Source organism: Cygnus atratus, chromosome 6, assembly GCF_013377495.2.
Source record: "Cygnus atratus isolate AKBS03 ecotype Queensland, Australia chromosome 6, CAtr_DNAZoo_HiC_assembly, whole genome shotgun sequence".
NCBI classification, from domain to species: Eukaryota; Metazoa; Chordata; class Aves; order Anseriformes; family Anatidae; genus Cygnus; species Cygnus atratus.
In genome coordinates, this window is record NC_066367.1 from 12,092,553 (window position 1) to 12,113,941 (window position 21,389).

The following is a 21,389-nucleotide window of genomic DNA, read 5'->3' on the forward strand; positions in this document are numbered from 1 at the left end:
GGCGGCCGCTCGCTTCCGCTGCGGCTGCAGCCCGCGGGGATGCCGGGGGACGCCTGGGGGGCTGCGAGGCCGCGGCCTGGCCGCGTTGCGCCGCCTCTCGCCGCGCTGCGGCTCTCGCCGGGCGGCTGCCGGACTGCTGCTGCGGGACGCGGCCGGGCGGGGTGGGCCGCAGGGGGGCTTCGTTCCCGAGCGTGTCGTTTCAGCCAGCCCTGAGCGGCTTCTCAGGTGAATGCGGACTCGGGCTGAAATGTCTTCTGCTCGGCTCAGGTCAGAGGGCAGCCGAGTTTCTTTTTAAACAGTCATTTGAGTTCCAGAAGGCGGTGTTGAGTCCTGTTAGTGTCTTTCTCTTGCAGTCTCTGTTTGCTTGTTGTGTGGCTGGGTTCTCTGAAAATATCAGCCTTTTTTTTTTTTTGGGTGTCCCATTTCTTAGTAGTAGCTAAGGTCTTAACCCTTTAGCTACGATTCAGAATGTTTTTATGTTTTTACTGTCTCAAGGACCAATAAGGGAATGAGGTTACATTCCTTTCCTGGCCTGATTTCACAGAGATGGGGTGGCAGACCAAGGTTTCATTCCTGATGCTGTAGTTAAGCCTTTCTGTCTGTTTGCTGTCCCCAAAGGCACGGTTTCCTCCTGCTATCTCCGCTCATGTTTGATGATGATGATGATGATGCTCCTATGGCCCTGTGGCAATTACATTTGTGTTCTTGGATTGCTTTTGTTTGTTTGTTTTGTGTTGTTGTTGTGCTGTTTTGTTTGTTTGGTTTGGTTTTTTTGTGTATTAGTTGCCTGCCATGGCCTGGCTGGCCACATGGACAGGCAAGCTCTGGGTGCAGCAGAGCAGGCAGGGCAGAAGGAGACCAAGACAGCACCTTCTGGGAGCAGGTGCTCATTATGCTTCCCCCGGCTATGTGGTTGGACTATACCTCGAAGTAGAATAGATAAAAAGCTATTAATACTGTGGCCCTGAGGTAGAAGCATCTGATCTGCTCCTTGAGTGTTGCAGTTTTCAGATCAGTGTGTTCAGGTGGGCAAAACCTGGGTTATTTTACCTCAAGTGTGCCGGCTGAAACGTGGTGGTTTAGGAAATGGTTCACAGGTCAGCTGTCTTTCCTTGGGCGTGGGACCATTGCTGCACAGGCAGGGGAGAAGCAGAGGAATAGTAATGTGGGGTTCTCCGCATTTAACCTGCTGCTGCACATCTGCTGGGTGGCTGAAATAGCACCAGGGCTTATCACTGACTGTGTGGGAGATCTTTGATCTAAGGTGCAATTCCTTTTCTGCCTTGCCCAAATGTCTTGAAAGTGTTTCTGGGTAGGAATCCTTCAACATCTAATACTGTTTTATGCATTTGTGTTCTCTGGTCGCCTGGTGTTTGCATGTGCAGCTTTAGTGGACATCTCTGTCATCAATATTCAGATCTTGTTTACTTGGGCAGGAAGGAATGGTGATCTCAGATTATATATTTGCATTTCAACCTATGTAAAATAGGGTACAGCACAAAATTCGTATCTGCTTCTGGAAAGAGTAAATTGATACTTGCAGAGATGGTCAGTTATTTTCGTCTTCTATAGACAGGGGAGTATCATCCTCCAAGATGGACTTATATGATGGGATTCTTAATGCTACAACAAAGCAACAGGTATTTGTGGTCTTTAACAGATCACAATCCAAGGCCACTGTTAGCTTCAGTTTGCTGAAGTTGTCAGAAGCCTTTTTCCTATATGCACAATTCTGTCCTGAGCTCTGCGTGTGGATGTTGTAGTTGGCCTCTGCCTTAACCAAGGCTGAGACTTTTTTTTTTTGGGGGGGGGAGGCATGAGCAGACTGCACGGAGGTTTAAAGAGGGATTTCTTATGGTGAATAAGCTCTAGATTAGAGAAGGTCACACTTGGAAGGATGTTTCCATAATGTGAGAGGAAGTGTGAAGGGAGGAAAAGGAAATTTGAGATCAAGTTCTTTCCTACTTTGTATGTGTATTTTGTTAGTTGAGATGTCATGCATGCTATGTTGGGATAGGAATAAAATATGTTCTCTTTAATTAAATTATTGTCATCTATAAATAAATCAGGGAGATGATTAAAAATTTCCTCTCCTTTTGCCACAGGTTGTCATAATGAAAGTTAGGAGAAATGTTTGCCTTTAGAGGAGGAGAAAAATGAAAACAGACAAAGCACATTGCTTCTTTCTGAAACAATTCAAAATCTGAAGTGCAGCAGTTCAACTTACAAGAGTTTTGGATGGGAATGGGACTCTGACATGCTGCAATTCTGATCTTGTGTTGTGTGATGCATCCTTACACTTTTACAGGAGCTCTTTTAATGCTTTAAATGACAATTATTTGCATTCTTTATGTAATGGAAAAGTAATAGGTGGGGAAAAAACAGATGAGAAATTCTACTATGTTGCTTTGTTTTAGCAGCATCGTAATTATTTTTATTGCTTGACTAATAAAGATATGAAAACTAAAAGGTCTGCCACAACCTCTTCGGGAGATGAGGACAATTTTGAGGAAGTCAGCAGCAGCTAAGCTGAACCGTATCTCGTTAACCTGTGGACTGTGTGGAAGTTTTCCTAACCTTACGACTGTAAGATGCTGCAACTTCTTGATATTATGGAGAGATGAGGGGGTCCTTAATCAGCTTGCCAGGATGCTTGGTAAAAGCACAAAAGTAGTGATGATAAAGTCAAGTACTTCAATTCTTTATTAGTCAGTATAGTTCTCCTTGAGAGGAAAAAAAAAATCTTCCTTTTTTCCTTAAAATTCAATCTGCGGTGGAGATTTTGTAAGATAAATATCAATGTGGTGTTTTTTTTTTAAAGCCTCCATTTCTTTTATGATAGTATATCATGTTTATGTGTATTTTTATGTCTATAAAGTATTTGTAGAGCGCTTTTCATTAATGTGTGATAATGTTGAAGAGCAGTTCTCATTTAGACACAAATGCTACTTGTATAATTTATCCATTCATTAAAACCATATTTTATTTTAAAACTGTGTCGGAACATGTTTTGACTGTTCTCTTGTGCTTTCTCAGGTTTTTTAGCTGTATTTTTTCCATGGTATGTTACTGCAATTTGCTGGCACTTGCAATTAGATGCCTCTTTTGGGTAAGAGAGAGAAGCTTGAGAGGTCATCAAACACTTCCTGTGATAGAAATAGATCCTGATGTTTAAAGAATTTCTGAAGCTCCAGTTTGTCTTCTAGAGATGTTGGTTATGGTACGTCCCTCAGCTTGTGGCTCAGGATCTCACACAACATAAGACTATACTTGTGTCTTTTGCTGGACTTGTGTTGTTGTACTTGTTGTTAGGTGGTTCTTATGAGACTGGGTCATGTGGATGCATAACATGATTTGCCTTCAGTAAATGTTAGACATTTAGAGACAAATGTGGGATAATAGGCCTTCAGGCAGCTGTTTGACCAGTGTTGCAATGGTACAAGGCTTTTCTGTTTGCTTTTGTTTGTTTTTGGGGGGCGGGTGTCTTAATTTTTGATCAGCTTTAAAATTCAAATAAAAGGACTTGGGTTTTCATCTGTTTCCTGGGAGTTTTATAAGTCAGACTTATTTTGGAACTGAACTGAAACTCTTAGCAAAGATTACCTACTCTAAAAAGGCTTTTTTTTTTCTTCTCCCAATTCAAATAGTTATCCCCAATTCAGTTTTCCCTCAATTCAAATAGCAGTTACCCTGCTGATTGCAAATTTGCCTGATGGCAAATTCTCCTCTTGATGACTTCTGTCAAACAGTCTTCAGAATCAGTCTAGAGACAAATGTGTTTGTATTTACTTAGTTATGACTTTATTTTGTAATTTATTTGGGGTGTTATGTTTTCCAACCCTTAACATATCACTCCAAAGTGTTTTCAGTACCTAGTTAAGTTAGTGGAAAGCATGACATTTTAGCCCGGGATTTAGATAGAAAGTTTGATGTGCAGATTGCTCTGGTTCCCGATGAGATGTTTGTGTCTGCCTAGCAAAAAGCTCATTTTTGCATAATACTGATTCAATTATTTATTTCTCATTAAAAAAAAAAAAAAGTGTCTGACAAGGAGACTTGGTCTGTTTGTCTTGGCATCTTTTGAGATACTGCAGTTAGTATAATGCATACGTCTGAGTGGAAGAAGGTGCCAGCTAAGAAGGGTTTCCTGAAAAAAAATCAAGATGTTTTGTGTCTGACTTTTCTGGCTATTCTTTGACTCTAGCAAATGATTTTTGTAATCTCTGCTAGTCAGTGTTTGCCTATACTAACTCTCAGGTTGGGTTTTAAAAATACAATTGATGACAACACTTTTTTGGACAGAACACCTTTGTTAAAATATCTAAAGGTAGAAGTTAGAACTGAAGTTCTTAAATTAATTTCTTTTGTTACACTAGCAGGATTGATGTGGTATTAAAATACTGTATATAAAATCAGGTGAGGAAGATGCGCACATACTTTAACCTGTTTTCCTTATGATAAAGTGTGGTATCTATTTTTTTCTGGTCTTAAGGTGGGAGTTTTCTATTCTGAAAGTCTTGAAAACATATGTATGTAAGTTATGTTTGTTTACTGCTTCTGTGATCATTTTAATTTTGGAAGCAAATATAATCTGAAGATTGCAATGAGAAGAACTGTTGGGACCGTGCAGACAAATACTTCGCAAGTGGATGGTAATCTGTAAAACTTGACCTGCAGCATCTTCGTTGCTTAATTTCTGGGCCTCTCCAACAGAAACTGTTAATTGTATGATAATATGTGAGGTATGCCAAATGCCCATTGGGATTGAGTAAGTCTACAACACTTGTCCTTGCATGTTACACTTGATGCAGTTCTCAAGTAGTGGTTCGCTGATGAACTTCCAGGATACTTGATACCCTTTGATCTGGTTTGCTACTGAAATAAGTCACATTCTATGTAAAGGGAAGCAGATTTCTGACGTTTTTCAATTTATTTTATAATAATGGTCTGACAGATTTTGATTGCAAAACAAAAGTGAACATTACCCTCCTGAAATATTTGGAGAATATAATTATCATGGTTTGACCTTGTGGAAATCATTGTTTCACTGCTGTGTCTCTAAGTGCATTCACAACTTTTGTCACTCTTATACTTCTGTTGTGTAACGCATGTATGGGAATGTTATTAATAAGAGAGAGTTATTTTAAGAAGATCATTGATTTGATAGTGCAAAGGGGGGATTTACACAGCCTGTAATGGACCTGTAGGTAGAGGATTTCACTTCCTACTGGTTGAAATGAAGATGGTGAATGTGCATATGGAATTCCAGTCACAGCCATCCATGAGGATGTCTTCTAAGAGATTAAAGCTGTTCTGAGTGGTTGGCCAGACCAGGTGAGTAACGGACAGGAACTCGAGTGCTTCTTTCAACTTTCTGAGGCTGTGTTCTGGTCACAGTGAGATTTTCTATTAAAACAGTAGCAGCTGAAAGGCAGATTCCTTTTAAAGCCCCCTTTTCCGAGTTAAACTTTCTGATTATCTTCAGTTTGCTGATGACACAAAGCTGGGAGGAGTGACTGATACCAGAGGCCTGTGTTGCCATTCAGAGGGACCTTGACAGGCTGGAGGGATGGACTGAGAGGAACCTTATGGCGTTCAACAAGGGCAAGTGCAGGGTCCTGCTCCTAGGGAGGAATAACCCCAAGCACCAGTACAGGCTGGGGGCTGACCTGCTGGAGAGCAGCTCTGCAGAGAGAGACCTGGGAGTCCTGGTGGACAGCAGGCTGACCATGAGTCAGCAGTGTGCCCTTGTGGCCAAGAAGGCCAATGGGATCCTGGGCTGGATTCGGAAGAGTGTTGCCAGCAGGTCAAGGGTAGTGATCCTCCCCCTCTACTCAGCCCTGGTGGTGAGACCACACCTGGAGTACTGTGTCCAGTTCTGGACACAATAGTACCAGTACCAGAGGGACATAGATCTACTGGAGCGAGTCCAGAGGAGGGCTACTGAGATGATTAGAGGACTGGAGCACCTGTCATACGAGGACAGGCTGAGAGAGCTGGGCCTGTTTAGCCTGGAAAAGAGATGACTGAGGGGAGACCTCTTCAATGTGTCTAAATGTCTCCATCCTCTCGACACCCTCCCCTCAGACAGTCTCTTTACAGTTGTGCCCAGCAACAGGACGAGAGGCAAAGGGCACAAACTGAAGTACTGGAAGTTCCAGCTGAATATGAGAGGGCATTTCTTTACTGTGGGGGGTAACAGAGCACTGGAACAGGCTGTCCAGAGAGGTTGTGGAGTCTCCTTCTCTAGAGGTACTCAAAACCTGCCTGGATGCCATCCTGTGCAACGTGCTCTAGGTGATCCTGCTTGGCAGGGGGGTTGGACGAGATGATCTTCAGAGGTCCCTTCCAACCTCAACCATTCTGTGATGATGATGATGATGAGGGACACCTATGTATAGAAATTAACAACTTAAAAGGAACAGAAACTCTCTGGAGCTGGGAACCACGTTAACATCTCTACTACAATTCTTCCAGATGATTCCATTTTCCAAGTAAGAATTCATATAGCAAGTCGATAAAGAAGGAGTGTTTTTGGTCACTCGTCCTGGAAAAGGAAACCAAGCGAAGCTGCCTTCCCATCTTTCAGGTCCTGGCTATTTGAGGTAGGATCTGTTGCCTGAGTAGGAATTAGCCAAATAGGTCTCGGAGGCACATTACTGATATGATTAGAAACTGTTCCACATGGATATAGTTCCCTTTCTCTTCCTTTTGGAAAACTATGCAAGGTTTCTGTAGTTTATTGTGTGCTGTTCTACAAGTTTCTATTATTAAAAGCAAGGTCAATAAAATTTCACTTTACCTGAACCAGGAATGAGAGACGGCCACAGAGCTACGTTTCGTAGACTTTCACTCTGTGGTCTCTGAAGCAGCCCATGCCTCCTGCAGCTCTGTACTAGCATTTCCAGCACACAAAGTTTTTGTTTTAAAAGAATCTAAACAGCCTGAAGTACATCTGAAAAACACCTTTCATAAGCAAGTGAAGATTCTGATTTGCTGTAGCTTAATGGCCAGTATCAGGTGCTGATAAAATTGTAACTTGATATCCTATGAAAATAAAAATAAACCAAATCAGAATAGTGTCAGTATCTGCCAAAACCCCAGTTTGAAGAAAATCACAGCTTCACACTCATTTAGGCAATAGTTGCTGATACTTCGAAACATGGCATCACAACACGTTCGGGAAGTCTAGAAATGAGAAGTCTAGAAATACAGATGTAAATTGGTCCAGCCACTTTAATTAGAGCAGCATTTCCTGCTATAAAAAAACTAATTTTCTTGACATGTTCCTTCATCTGTCCCACAATCACATGAGTCAACTACTATTGCAATACTTCTGTGACAAACCAATTCACTGCATTGCTCAAGAAAAGTAACCCAAACCCTCACAAACAAGGCTGATGTAGCTGAAAAGGGAGCACAGAGACAAGCGCACACAGTAACTCTAGCACTGTGCTACTGCTGACATGTCAGGCTATGTTTCAGGATTTGACCACCACAAGATAGTTTCTCAGTTTACTAAACTACTCAAGGAAGACAAACTCAAAACCAGCAATACAGAAACCCAAAGCAGCCAAAATAATCCCTTTTCTTACTGGTGTCCTTTGGGTAAATTATGCATGCAACCAGAATTCAACAGAGAGCATACTGAACCAAACTGGCAGAGCTCTGGAGTGAGAGCCCTTGAGGCACATACTCATCAAACCGCAACACAGTGGCACTAGAGCAAGGAGAAAAGACCTCTAACTCCTGTTTATTGAGGACTCTGAGTTCATCAGTTTTGACTACTAATAAGTTTCAAGGTCATGAATTTTACTATGCTCAAACGAAAACCAAGGACATTAGAAACAAGGCAGAGAGCAAGAATGAACAGTCCAAAGTACAGCCATTGTAATTCACACAATACATACTGCAACCTCATCTAGCCATTTTCAATAGTTTCTTAGTGAGGTCTACTCAGACAAAAAAAAAAATTGGAAAAAAAAGTGTCCGTATGTACTTGCTTTCTTCAAATACTATGTTTCTGTTTTTTTTTTTTTTTTTTTTTTTTTTCTGAGCATTATTTTTTAAAGAAAAATCCTTACTAGGTTCCTGTCTCTGGAAACAGTGAGTACTCTTTGCAGATTGAAAGAATTCCCACCAAGTACAAATTATACACAAACACCTGAAATTTGAAACTTAAGCGTTTTTGTTAGAAAACAATTGTAGACAAACATTTTTCCAGTGATCTTAAATGTTAGTTCCAAATCTAGCCTTCCCAGCGTGTTTTAATGACACAGTATGCCAGATATGTTTTCTTTGCAAAGACAGATCTCTGCATTTTCTTAATATTCTTTATAATATAGGAGATCTCATTTATCTCATTCCACTGAACTTTCACAGAATTCAGTCGTCACTCCAGGAAACAAAAGGACCCCAAAAGATGACAAAACACAGTCACATACCTTTTACCCCTCAGCTGCCCCTTAACACAGTTTTACCACGTGCAGAGAGTTGCTGCCAAGAAGTTGATGCACAGATCAAAGGTGAAAGGCATATAGTTGTAAAAGCACACGGCATGCAGGGGTAAGCTTGAAGCCCACCTCATTTTATTAATAACAGGATTGTAATTCTGAAGCTCCAAGGTGGCACAGAGCCTTGCATATGGGGCAGTAACAGTCAGGGGTGTGCAGCACGATGTTGCTCATACACAGCACATGCCGCTAGCATCAAAGATGGACCTACCAGCAGGTCCTGAGCAAGGGGCTCTGCTGACATGTAACATGGCCATGTGAAATACTAAGATGGCAGAGAATCTTTTAAAGCCTGGTGAAGAGGGAAGGCACTGTATCAATGCTCACCATTAGCCCCACCAGCCCTTCCAAATTACATATTCCCACTATGCATAGCACGTGGTGCTTAATAGAAGTGGTAAACTGAATCTGCTCAGCACAGAAAGTGGTCACCCATAATTTTTATACCACTCACAGGAATACTCTTTTCAGCCTTACTGTTGCATTGTTATCTTCCATGGCACATACGCCCTTTACTGTTTCCCTTTCCACCTATATACCTTGCTGTGAGACAAGGGAAAACAGAACCTCAAATCCCCAGCTTTTCTCATCTCCAAAGAAGCTGCAGTTCCAGGACCGGCCTGCAGAATCCTCTTTATGGTGGGATGGAGCTGAAGGCTCCAACCTATATTCAAACAACTTACCATCACACATTTTCAGTTTTCTGTATGCAAGTGGCTTTTTCAGACCCTATCTGGTAACATATCAATTAGTTTGTATTTTCCTTGGATCTGATTAATCACAGGTCTATGGTACACTAATGTATTGATCTCACACCATGCAATTTTTTATAATTCAAGTTCTAGAAAAGTTCTAAGCACTGCTGTAACCAGCAAAGAAAATGACTCATTCCAGACTGAATCCAGGACAGCTCTGGAGGAAAAGAAGCCCAGATACAGGCAGACACCAAAACAACTTATTTTGGGCATAGACTCACGTTGCAGTGAAGCTAAATTACTAAACCCTGCTCCATCCTTCTCTTCAGAATTTAATCCTGCCAGTCAGTGTAAAGCCCATCTGCTTATATGCTAAGTCAATTCAACTCACTAACTTGCTTTAAAAAAGTATGCTCTTTCTCTCGTGTTAATTCTTCACCACTGTACCACACCACCAGACAGGCACCAGATATATCTCAAGATAAAAGCCTGTGGACAGGAATTCTGCTTCTGGGCAATAGCTGCTTAGTCTGGTGAAAGAGCGCCCTACACAGAGAGGGGGGACTGCAAGAGACAACCTCCAACCCCCCTTCATAGCAGCCAGAAAACAAAAAAGGCAAACAAGATCCTCATTGTAAACACTGAGAATCTTTTGTGCCTAAGACGGGAAATGGAAAGAATGAGCTCTTGCAGAAGCAGAAGGGTGCCCCAAAACTTGATCAGAAAACCATGACACAAAGGATAATAGGGCACAGAGGAAGTAGCAGAAATGCAGCATTACACTTTTCCAGTGGGAAGGAAGGAGACGGCCTATAAACTGATACTTCCTGTAGATACATAGGCGCGCACACACTTTCTAAACTTCGACATCAGCCTGTGAAGTATAAAGAGCGTGCAGTAGCAGAGAGTATTGTTTTAAGGATAAATGAGAAACTATTACCTCACATCTGTCTTCTAAAGTAGCTGTTTACTTTGAAAAGCAGTCTAGAAAAAAAAAAGAGTTAGAAATGAAAGAAACAAAATTAGGAAAAGAAGAAGAATGGATGTCCTTACATCCGCAGATTTCAAGGAGGCAACGCTTTCAGTAAACATGCAACTGCTTTCAGTAAAAGCAGCAGAAGATAGGAAGTGTAAGGATACTCTTGGCTAAGACACACACCAGACTCATCCTCACATGTCCCAGAAGGTAGGAAAAAAGGCGGAGAGAGCAGAATAACACTGCAAGAAAATTAAAACGATGGAGAAAGAGGGAATCAGAGCAAAAGGGAAGGAGCATTATAGACAAAACCAAGGTCAACCATATTACTCCACTGCTCCAGTAAGACTTTCCAACATGGTTACTGCTCATCTTTAAGGCCAACCCAATACTCCATAATGACAACCCTCAAAATCACTTCTCACTACCCTCTAAAATAGAGGGGAGAAAAAATTCCACTCTAGTTTTACAGATCAATTTGTTTTTATCTCACAGCCTTAAAGAGGGATACATAGGACTTTGAACTCTTCACATCAGTTTTCTAAACTGCCATCTCTCTTGAGGCTTGGATAATAACAATAGTACACTTCCTCTGCAGAAGTAACTGCGCCTCCTTTTTGAGGAAGAGACTTTTAATATGAAATAATTAAAAAGAGGGGTGTTAAATGCACCAGTAGAAATGTGAAAAACTCATTTTCACTGTAGTAATCCAACAAACAGGTAAAAGACTCCCATTTATTACTGCTGCAATTATATTAATGTGCTTGGATAACTCTGAAACATTGGGGATAGTTCCAGTGACAGCATCTCTCAGTTTACAAAAAAATCTGCCTCTGATTTTGGACAGAACACCTCAATAGTACCACTCACCTGCCCCATCACAGATGAGAACAAGCTTTACAAAGTCAGGAGGCTGAGGCACAGGGTGGAGGAGGACAAAGACATATGGGACAAATGCTGTCACCTGAGTGCCAGCAGCCTGGCTAAACCACAGTTCTCCTGCTTAACCCAACAGCAGTGCCTTTCCCCTCGGTCTCTCCTTCCTTCTCCTGCTCCGCCAGCACACCAGTTCACTGTTTTGGTAAAGTTCGATGCCTGAACAGTTTTAGAAACGTGCTCCAGCCAAAAATAATGTTTTGGATGGAGGAAGCATCCCACAGGCCCAGTGCCTACTTACCTGGCAAACTAGCTGAATAGCGTTAATCTGAGAAGACACCTGGCACTTCAATCCTACCTACCCTGAGCCAGTGAGCAGCAAGAGTCTAAACTCACTTTCCAAAAGAAAACTCCACTCTAGACCATACAAAGTAAGGATGCTATTTTCATTTTACAGTCTAATAACAATGATATCACTGAAGTCATCGTAAGTAACTGTCCAGTAAGGGAAAATCTTCATTCCAACCATCACCTTAATAGGCAAGTTAATTTGAGTTTTCTATCAGAATCACAGATCATCACAGAATGGCTGAGTTGGAAGGGACCTCTGAAGATCATCTCGTCCAACCCCCCTGCCAAGCGGGATCACCTAGAGCACGTTGCACAGGATGGCATCCAGGCAGGTTTTGAGTACCTCTAGAGAAGGAGACTCCACAACCTCTCCGGACAGCCTGTTCCAGTGCTCTGTTACCCTCACAGTAAAGAAGTGCCCTCTCATATTCAGCCGGAACCTCCTGTGCTTCAGTTTGTGCCCTTTGCCTCTCGTCCTCTGACTGGGCACAACTGAAAAGAGACTGTCTCCATCCTCTTGACACCCTCCCCTCAGACATTTAGACACATTGAAGAGGTCTCCCCTCAGTCATCTCTTTTCCAGGCTAAACAGGCCCAGCTCTCTCAGCCTGTCCTCGTATGACAGGTGCTCCAGTCCTCTAATCATCTCAGTAGCCCTCCTCTGGACTCGCTTCAGTAGATCTATGTCCCTCTGGTACTGGTAACTATGGCCTCAGCATTGTGATCTTACACTAGTGTTAAGATTATAAATAATATTTTAGATATTAAAATGGCTGCTTATAATTCCTGTTATTTATAACTCTTGCCCCAGCAAGTTATATGGGTCTTAAATTTTGAGAAAAGTCTGTGTGCTGTAAAATCCTAGCAGGCTTGCTGTGGTGAAGAAGGTAAACCCCTAAGTAGTGATCACAAACTAAAAGTGACATCAGCTAAATAATAACAAGAGGTAGTCTTGCTTTATTAAAACAAGCAATGTTTTGAAAAGGCGAAGTAGAATTCACTAATTGTTGTAATTCCCTGTGGTGACTGAAGCGTATCATTGGACAAATCGATGGCTCGTGCAGTACTGACATTACGAAAACTGTTATCACATGAAATAGATTCTCAATGCCCTTTTATAGGGAAATTCTGAACTTCAAGACTTGAGAACTTATGTTGCAGTTGCTTTCACTGGAAATCATATTTGGTAGAATGACTGTAGTAAAATTGTTGACCGTTGCTGTATAAAGACTGTTGTGCTCCTAGCACAATACCAGGCAATATGACTGTTCATTGGAAAGGGAATAATACTGTTGTGTGCAAGTGGTAGAAATATCTTTGGCACAGTGTGGTTCCAATTATTTTAAATCAAGATATTTCTGTAAGTGCAACACTTCTCCATTGTGATCAAAGGGGAAAAAAATGATTACATTGATGCACTGCTTTCAGTTGATGAATCAGATGATAGAATAGTAACTCTGTGGTGGTTTTATGTTCACAGAATCACAGAATGCTAGGGATTGGAAGGAACCTTGAAAGATCATCTAGTCTAATCCCCCTGCCAGAGCAGGAATACCTAAATCACATCACACGGGAACACGTCCAGGCAGGTTTTGAATGTCTCCAGCGAAGGAGACTCCACAACCCCCCTGGGCTGCCTGTTCCAGTGTTCTGTCACCCTCACCGTAAAAAAAAGTTTTGTCTCATATTTAAGCAGAACCTCCTATGTTCCAGCTTGCACCCATTGCCCCTTGTCCTATCATTGGATGTCACTGAGAAGAGCCTGGTCTCATCCTCCTAACACTCGCCATTTACATATTTGTAATCGTTAATAAGGTCACCCCTCAGTCTCCTCTTCTGCAAGCCAAAGAGACCCAGCTCCTTCAGCCTTTCCTTGTAAGGGAGATGCTCCACTCCCTTAATCATCTTTGTGGCTCTGCGGTGGACTCTCTCAAGCAGTTCCCTGTCCTTCTTGAACTGAGGGACCCAGGACTGGACGCAATATTCTAGATGTGGTCTCACCAGGGCAGAGTAGAGGGGGAGGAGAACCTCTCTCGGCCTACTAACCACAGCCCTTCTGATAGACCCCAGGATGCCATTGGCCGCCTTGGCCACAAGGGCACAGTGCTGGCTCATGGTCATCCCACTGTCCACCAGGACCCCCAAGTCTCGCTCCCCTTCTCTGCTCTCCAGTAGTTCAGTCCCCAGCTTATACTAGTGTCTGGGGGTGTTCTTGCCCAGATGCAGGACTCTACACTTGCCCTTGTTATATTTCATAAAGTTTCCTCCTGCCCAATTCTCCAACCTGTCGAGGTCTCGCTGGATGGCAGCACAGCCTTCTGGCATGTCAGCCACTCCTCCCAGTTGTGTGTCATCAGCAATAGTGAATACTTGAATAGTACTGGTCCCAGGACCAACCCTTGAGGGACTCCACTAGATACAGGCCTCCAACCCGACTCCATCCCATTAACCACAACTCTCTGGCTTCTTTCCTTAAGCCAGTTTACAGTCCACCTCACTACCGAAACGTCCAGACCACCCTTCCTCAGTTTAGCTGCGGGGATACTGTGGGAGATGGTGTCAAATCCTTACTGAAATCAAGATAGACCACGTCCACTGCCTTTCCATCATCTATCCACCTGGCTTTGTCTTCATAAAAGGCAATCAGGTTGGTCAAGCACGACTTCCCATTGCTGAAGCCATGTTGACTGCCCCTAATGACCCTTTTATCCTTGATGTGGCTAGAGACAAGGCCAAGGATAAGTTGTCCATCACCTTACCAGGGATGGAGGTGAGGCTGACCTGTCTATAGTTACCTGGGTCCTTCTCCTTGCCCTTTTTGAAGACCGGAGTGACATTTGCTTTCCTCCAGTCCTCAGGCGCCTCTCCCGATGCCCATGACTTACCAAAGATGATGGAGAGTGGTCTAGCAATGACTTCCGCCAGCTCTGTCAGCACCTGTGGATGGATCCCATCAGGACCCATGGACTTGTGGATGTCCAGCTTGCTTAATCAGTCCTTAACCCAGCCCTCATCAACCAAGGCAAACTCCTCCTTTATTCTGACTTAAATTCTTTCTGCTCAGCGTCGGTCACTTGCAGTAATTCTTGTCTTCTAATTCTTATTTGTAATAATACTTTCTTTTTTTTTTTTTTTTTTTTTTTTTTTACTGTGTAAAGGAAAACCTAACAGCATACCATTCCTTTGTAATTGGAGATGACAGTACAGTTGGAGATCAGTTTAAAAGATATGACAAGTGGAGAAGAATATTAATTTTCTTTGGTAGTGCTTAGCTAAGGTGTTTTTATTCTGTATCTCCCTCCTCCAAGGCTCAGTTTCAAAGAGGCTTTAATTTGCTCTGAAAAATGCTTGGTCTTATCCTAAATGCTTGCAAAATCTTAGGGAGGAAAGGACTTCAAGAATATGTAGGTATATGTTCCCAGATGGGCCTTAGCGATGTGTTTTGTGATGTAAAATCCTGCAGCTTTTTGTCAAATGCAGTCCTTTTGTTGTCCAAGGTAGATGGGAACGTGGTCCACACAGAAACACATCACACCTTATGGTTACTGCTTTACAAACAGCATGCAAAGACCTAAGTGTGATACTGTGGTGTTTCCAGCACGAGAACACCTGTCTGTGCTCAGTTTTTCCTTTGGCTGCAATTAGAAGGGGTGCTGAAACAAGCCCTTGAGGGCTGTCCTGGTTTCAGGTAGGACAGAGTTAATTTTCCTCCTAGTAGCTGGCAGGGTGCTATGTTTTGGATTAGGATGAGAAGAGCGCTGATAACATGCCGATGTTTTAATTGTGGTAGAGCAATGCTTACACCAAGCCAAGGACTTTTCAGCTTCTCGCTCTGTCCTGCTAGCGAGCAGGCTGGGGGTGCAGCAGGAGCTGGGAGGGGACAGACCCAGGACAGCTGACCCAAACTGGCCAAAGGGGTATTCCATACCATCTGACGTCATGCTGAACAATATATAGGGGTGGCTAGCCGGGGTGGGGGGGCCGGCTGCTCGGGGATAGGCTGGGCATCGGTCAACGGGTGGTGAGCAATTGCATTGTGCATCACTTTGTACACATTATTACTATTATTATTATTATTATTATTATTATTATTATTGTTATTGTTATTATTTTCCCTGTCTTAATAAACTGTCCTTATCTCAACTCACAGGCTTCACTTTCCCGTTTCTCTCCCCCATCCCGGAGAGGGAGGGGGGAGGGTGAGCGAACGGCTGTGTGGTGTTTGGCTGCCAGCCGGGCTAAACCACAACAGCCAATTTGGCGCCCAACGTGGGGCACGAAGGGTTGAGATATCGACAGATTTGACCCAAGTGTGTTAAACTAAAATTGGTATAAGTATTCGACCTGCTTAATAGTTGCTAGTCACAATGTTGATTGCTTTCATCTCAAGTCTGCTGTACCTGTTTCCCAGATTGAGTTTTATAGCAAGTTACTTTCTGTATGTGCTCCCTGTCATGCTGTTTATCCTTTCCGGGCCCTGGTTCAAGATTGTTATGGTACTGTGTGGTGTAACGATGGCTTATGAAATGATGAGATATCTGGTCATGACTTTAACCTGGTATTTGTACTCAGCACTGTCGTCGACTCTATACTTCGGAAACCATATCTCAGAAACTATTAGCAATTACACCTATTGCCTTTTTCATCAGGGAGTCAATCTCTGGAGGGGACAGGGGAAGATATTTTCTCCTACCTGTTCACTCTCCCTTCCTCCTTCACCACCCTCTTATCCCCCGAGCTAGTTACGGTAGCTCTCCAAGATGTTGAATATCCTTGGGATACTCAGACCAGCATGTTCTTGTTGTTATGTCTCCTGAATGCGCTTCAGGTTTTGTTTAAGGTTAAACAACTACTTAGGAATCTCATCCGGAGATCTGTCTTGAGGCGGGATATTTGCGAGTGGCAGGGAGTGTGGGAGGATATGGGCAGGTTTCTAGGGCAGTGGGCACCTCCAGTGTTTTGGACGTTCACCCCTGAACAACTGCAAAATCCTAAAAAACTGGTAGAATGCTTGAAAAAAAGGTGTCATGACTCCGGCAGTTCCGAAGTGACACAAATCACTGTGGCGTGCTGGGGTCTGGCCTGTGCCTATCGAGCTGCAATTGATGCTACTATCAACCTAGTGACAGCTCCCGCAGCCGTTCCAGCTCCCGCAGCCGTTCCAGCTCCAGCTCCCGCAGCCGTCCCGGTTCCAGCTCCCGCAGCCGTTCCAGCTCCCGCAGCCGTTCCAGCTCCAGCTCCCGCAGCCGTCCCGATTTCGGCCCCTGCAGCCGTTCCAGCTCCCGCAGCCGCAGCCGTCCCGGTTTCGGCTCCTGCAGCTGTTCCAGCTCCCGTAGCCGTTCCAGCTCCCGTAGCCGTTCCAGCTCCAGCTCCCGCAGCCGTCCCGGCACCCACAGCCGTTCCAGCTCCCGCAGCCGTTCCCACTCCTGTGGCTGGGTCAGAGAAACGAACTGTAGCAGTGCAAGTTGCCCCTGCAGAGGGTACTCCAACCCCTGTGGCAGACCCTGTGGCTGGGTCGGAGAAACGAACTGTAGCAGTGCAAGTTGCCCCTGCAGAGGGTATTCCAACCCCTGTGGCAGACCCTGTGGCTGGGTCGGAGAGGCGAGCTGTAGCAGTGCAAGTTGCCCCTGTAGAAAAGGTGAAAAAATGGTATAGAGACTCAGGTCGTTTAGAACGCAGAAAGTCTTCTGCTAAGTCTGGGCGTGGAGAAGACGAGGCTGGGCCATCAAGTGTGCAGGAGGATGACGATGAGGATGAGGATGTTGACAAATCAACAGTAACTACCCGAACCCTATACCAGCGTGAGCTACGAGATGTGCGAAAAGATTTTGGTCGCTGTATAGGTGAACAGCTTGTCACCTGGCTGCTCCGGTGCTGGGACACTGGAGCCAATGGTGTGGAATTAGAGGGCAGGGAAGCCAAGCGGTTGGGATCCCTTGCTAGAGATGCAAGCATTGACAAAGCAATTGGAGATGGAGCACGATCTCACAGCCTCTGGAGGCGTCTCCTGTTAGCTGTGAAGGGAAGGTATCCCTACAAGGAAGAACTTGTATGTCTACCAGTCAAGTGGACCACCATGGAGAAGGGAATCCAGTACCTGAGGGAATTAGCCGTACGGGAAGTAATTTATAAGAACCTAGACGACGCACAAACATCCACAGATCCAGATGACGTCCAGTGTACTCGACCCATATGGCGGAAGTTTGTACATAATGCACCATCAACATGGGCCAGCACATTGGCAATAATATCCTGGAAAGACGGTGAAGATCCCACAGTGGGTGACATGGCTAAACAACTCCGGCAGTACGAAGGAAATCTCTCCTCTTCCCTACAGGCCTGCGTCTCGGCTGTGGAGAAACTCTCTGAAGAGTTCCACCAACTTAAAGAGAATTTATCTTCCCCCCCACCTGAACAAACCAGTGGCCACCAACTAAAAGAGAATACTTTGGAGAAACTTTTTGAAGAGGTCCACCAACTTAAAGAGAATTTATATTCCCCCCGACCTGAACGAACCAGTGGCCACCAACTAAAAGAGAATACTTTGGAGAAACTTTTTGAAGAGGTCCACCAACTTAAAGAGAGTGTATTTTCTTCCCCACCTGTACGAACCAGCGTCTCGGCTATTAGGGGTAAACGCGCATCCGTGCAAAGAAGACAATATGGTGGGTACACACCCCGCGCCACCCTGTGGTTCTACCTACGTGACCATGGAGAGGACATGAGAAAATGGGATGGAAAATCTACTGAGACCCTAGAGGCACGGGTACGTGAGTTACAAAAGAAAACAATCGGGAGAAAGGGGTTCTCTGAAAAGTTTGCTGCTCCAACTTCTAGCAGGCAGTCTTTTAAACACAGAAACGAAGATTCTGACCAGGACTAGAGGGGCCCTGCCTCCAGCCAGGGGGAGGAAAGGGACAACCGAGTTTATTGGACTGTGTGGATTCGATGGCCTGGCACGTCTGACGCACAGAAGTATAAGGCTTTAGTAGACACCGGTGCACAATGTACTCTAATGCCATCAAGCTGTAAAGGGCCAGAGCCCATCTGTATTTATGGCGTGACAGGGGGATCCCAGCAGTTAACTGTATTGGAAGCTGAAGTGAGTCTAACTGGAAATGAGTGGCAAAAGCACCGTATTGTGACTGGCCCGGATGCTCCGTGCATCCTTGGCATAGACTATCTTAGAAGAGGATATTTCAAGGACCCAAAAGGGTTCCGCTGGGCTTTTGGCATAGCTGCCTTAGAGACAGAGGACATTAAACAGTTGTCTACCTTGCCCGGTCTCTCAGAGGACCCTTCTGTTGTGGGGCTGCTGAGGGTTGAAGAACAGCAAGTGCCAATCGCTACCACAACTGTGCACCGGCGGCAATATCGCACCAACCGAGACTCCCTGATTCCCATCCACGAGCTAATTCGTCAACTGGAGAGCCAAGGAGTGATCAGCAAGACCCATTCACCTTTTAATAGTCCCATATGGCCAGTGCGAAAGTCTAATGGTGAGTGGAGACTAACAGTGGACTATCGTGGCCTGAACGAAGTCACGCCACCACTGAGTGCTGCAGTGCCGGACATGCTAGAACTCCAGTACGAACTGGAATCAAAGGCAGCCAAGTGGTATGCCACAATTGATATTGCTAATGCATTTTTCTCCATCCCTCTAGCAGCAGAGTGCAGGCCACAGTTTGCTTTCACTTGGAGGGGAGTCCAATATACGTGGAATTGGCTGCCCCAGGGGTGGAAACATAGCCCTACCATTTGCCATGGACTGATCCAGTCTGCGCTGGAGCAGGGGGAGGCTCCTGAACACCTGCAGTACATCGATGACATCATTGTGTGGGGTGACACGGCAGAGGAAGTTTTCGAGAAAGGGAAGAAAATAGTCCAAATCCTTCTGAAGGCCGGTTTTGCCATAAAACAAAATAAAGTCAAAGGACCTGCACGAGAGATCCAGTTTTTAGGAATAAAATGGCAAGATGGACGTCGTCAAATCCCAATGGATGTGATCAACAAAATAACAGCTATGTCTCCACCAACTAGCAAAAAGGAAACACAAACTTTCCTAGGTGTCGTGGGGTTTTGGAGAATGCATATTCCAAATTACAGTCTGATTGTAAACCCGCTCTACCAAGTAACTCGTAAGAAGAATGCTTTTGAATGGGGCCCTGAGCAACGACAAGCCTTTGAACAAATTAAGCAGGAAATAGTTCATGCAGTAGCCCTTGGGCCAGTCCGAACAGGACCAGACGTAAAGAATGTGCTCTACACCGCAGCCGGGGAGAATGGTCCCACCTGGAGCCTCTGGCAGAAAGAACCTGGGGAAACTCGAGGTCGACCCCTGGGGTTTTGGAGTCGGGGATACAGAGGATCTGAGGCCCGCTATACTCCAACCGAAAAGGAGATATTGGCAGCATATGAGGGAGTTCGATCTGCTTCGGAAGTGATCGGTACTGAAGCGCAGCTCCTCCTGGCACCCCGACTGCCGGTACTGGGTTGGATGTTCAAAGGAAGGGTCCCCTCTACACATCATGCAACAGATGCTACATGGAGCAAGTGGGTTGCACTGATTACTCAGCGGGCTCGAATAGGAAACCCCAGTCGCCCAGGAATCCTGGAAGTGATTATGGACTGGCCAGAAGGCAAGTACTTTGGGATATCAGCAGAGGAGGAGGTGGTCCGTGCTGAAGAAGCCCCACTGTACAACAAGCTACCAGAAAATGAGAAGAAATACGCCCTGTTCACTGATGGGTCCTGTCGTATGGTGGGAAAGCATCGGAGATGGAAAGCTGCCGTATGGAGTCCTACACGACGAGTTGCAGAAGCTGCTGAGGGAGAAGGTGAATCGAGTCAGTTTGCAGAAGTGAAAGCCGTTCAGCTGGCCTTAGATATTGCTGAACGAGAAAAGTGGCCAGTTCTCTATCTCTACACTGATTCATGGATGGTAGCAAATGCCCTGTGGGGGTGGCTACAGCAATGGAAGCAGAACAACTGGGAACGCCGGGGCAAACCCATCTGGGCTGCTGCATTGTGGCAAGATATTGCTGCCCGGGTAGAGAACCTGGTTGTAAAGGTACGCCATGTAGATGCTCATGTGCCCAAGAATCGGGCTACTGAAGAACATCAAAACAACCAGCAGGTGGATCAGGCTGCTAAGATTGAAGTGGCTCAGGTGGACCTGGACTGGCAACATAAAGGTGAATTATTTATAGCCCGATGGGCCCATGACACCTCAGGCCATCAAGGTAGAGATGCAACATACAGATGGGCTCGTGACCGAGGGGTGGACCTGACCATGGACACTATAGCACAGGTTATTCATGATTGTGAAACATGTGCTGCAATTAAACAAGCCAAACGGTCAAAGCCTCTCTGGTATGGAGGACGATGGCTGAAATACAAATATGGAGAGGCCTGGCAGATTGATTACATCACACTCCCCCAAACCCGCAACGGCAAGCGCCACGTACTTACAATGGTGGAAGCAACCACCGGATGGCTGGAAACATATCCTGTGCCCCATGCCACCGCCCGGAACACTATCCTGGGCCTTGAAAAGCAAGTCCTATGGCGACATGGCACCCCAGAAAGAATTGAGTCAGACAATGGGACTCATTTCCGAAACAACCTTATAGACACTTGGGCCAAAGAACATGGTATTGAGTGGGTGTATCACATCCCTTATCATGCACCAGCCTCCGGGAAAGTTGAACGATACAATGGACTGTTAAAGACTACACTGAAAGCGATGGGTGCTGGGACATTCAAAAATTGGGAAACACATTTGGCAAAGGCCACCTGGTTAGTCAATACTAGAGGATCTGCCAACCGAGCTGGACCTGCCCAATCAAACCTGTTACGCACTGTAGAAGGGGATAAAGTTCCTGTACTGCACGTAAGAAACATGCTGGGTAAGACAGTCTGGGCTACTCCTGCCTCAGGAAAAGGCAAGCCCATTCGTGGGATTGCTTTTGCCCAGGG

The 21,389-nt window shown here is 44.9% G+C and overlaps 1 protein-coding gene across 3 annotated transcripts in view; it reads left to right on the forward strand.

Annotated features, from left to right (window-relative positions):
* DIP2A (disco interacting protein 2 homolog A) overlaps positions 1-21,389 on the forward strand; it is a 121,590-nt gene that overhangs the window by 290 nt on the left and 99,911 nt on the right. The window lies entirely within an intron of this gene.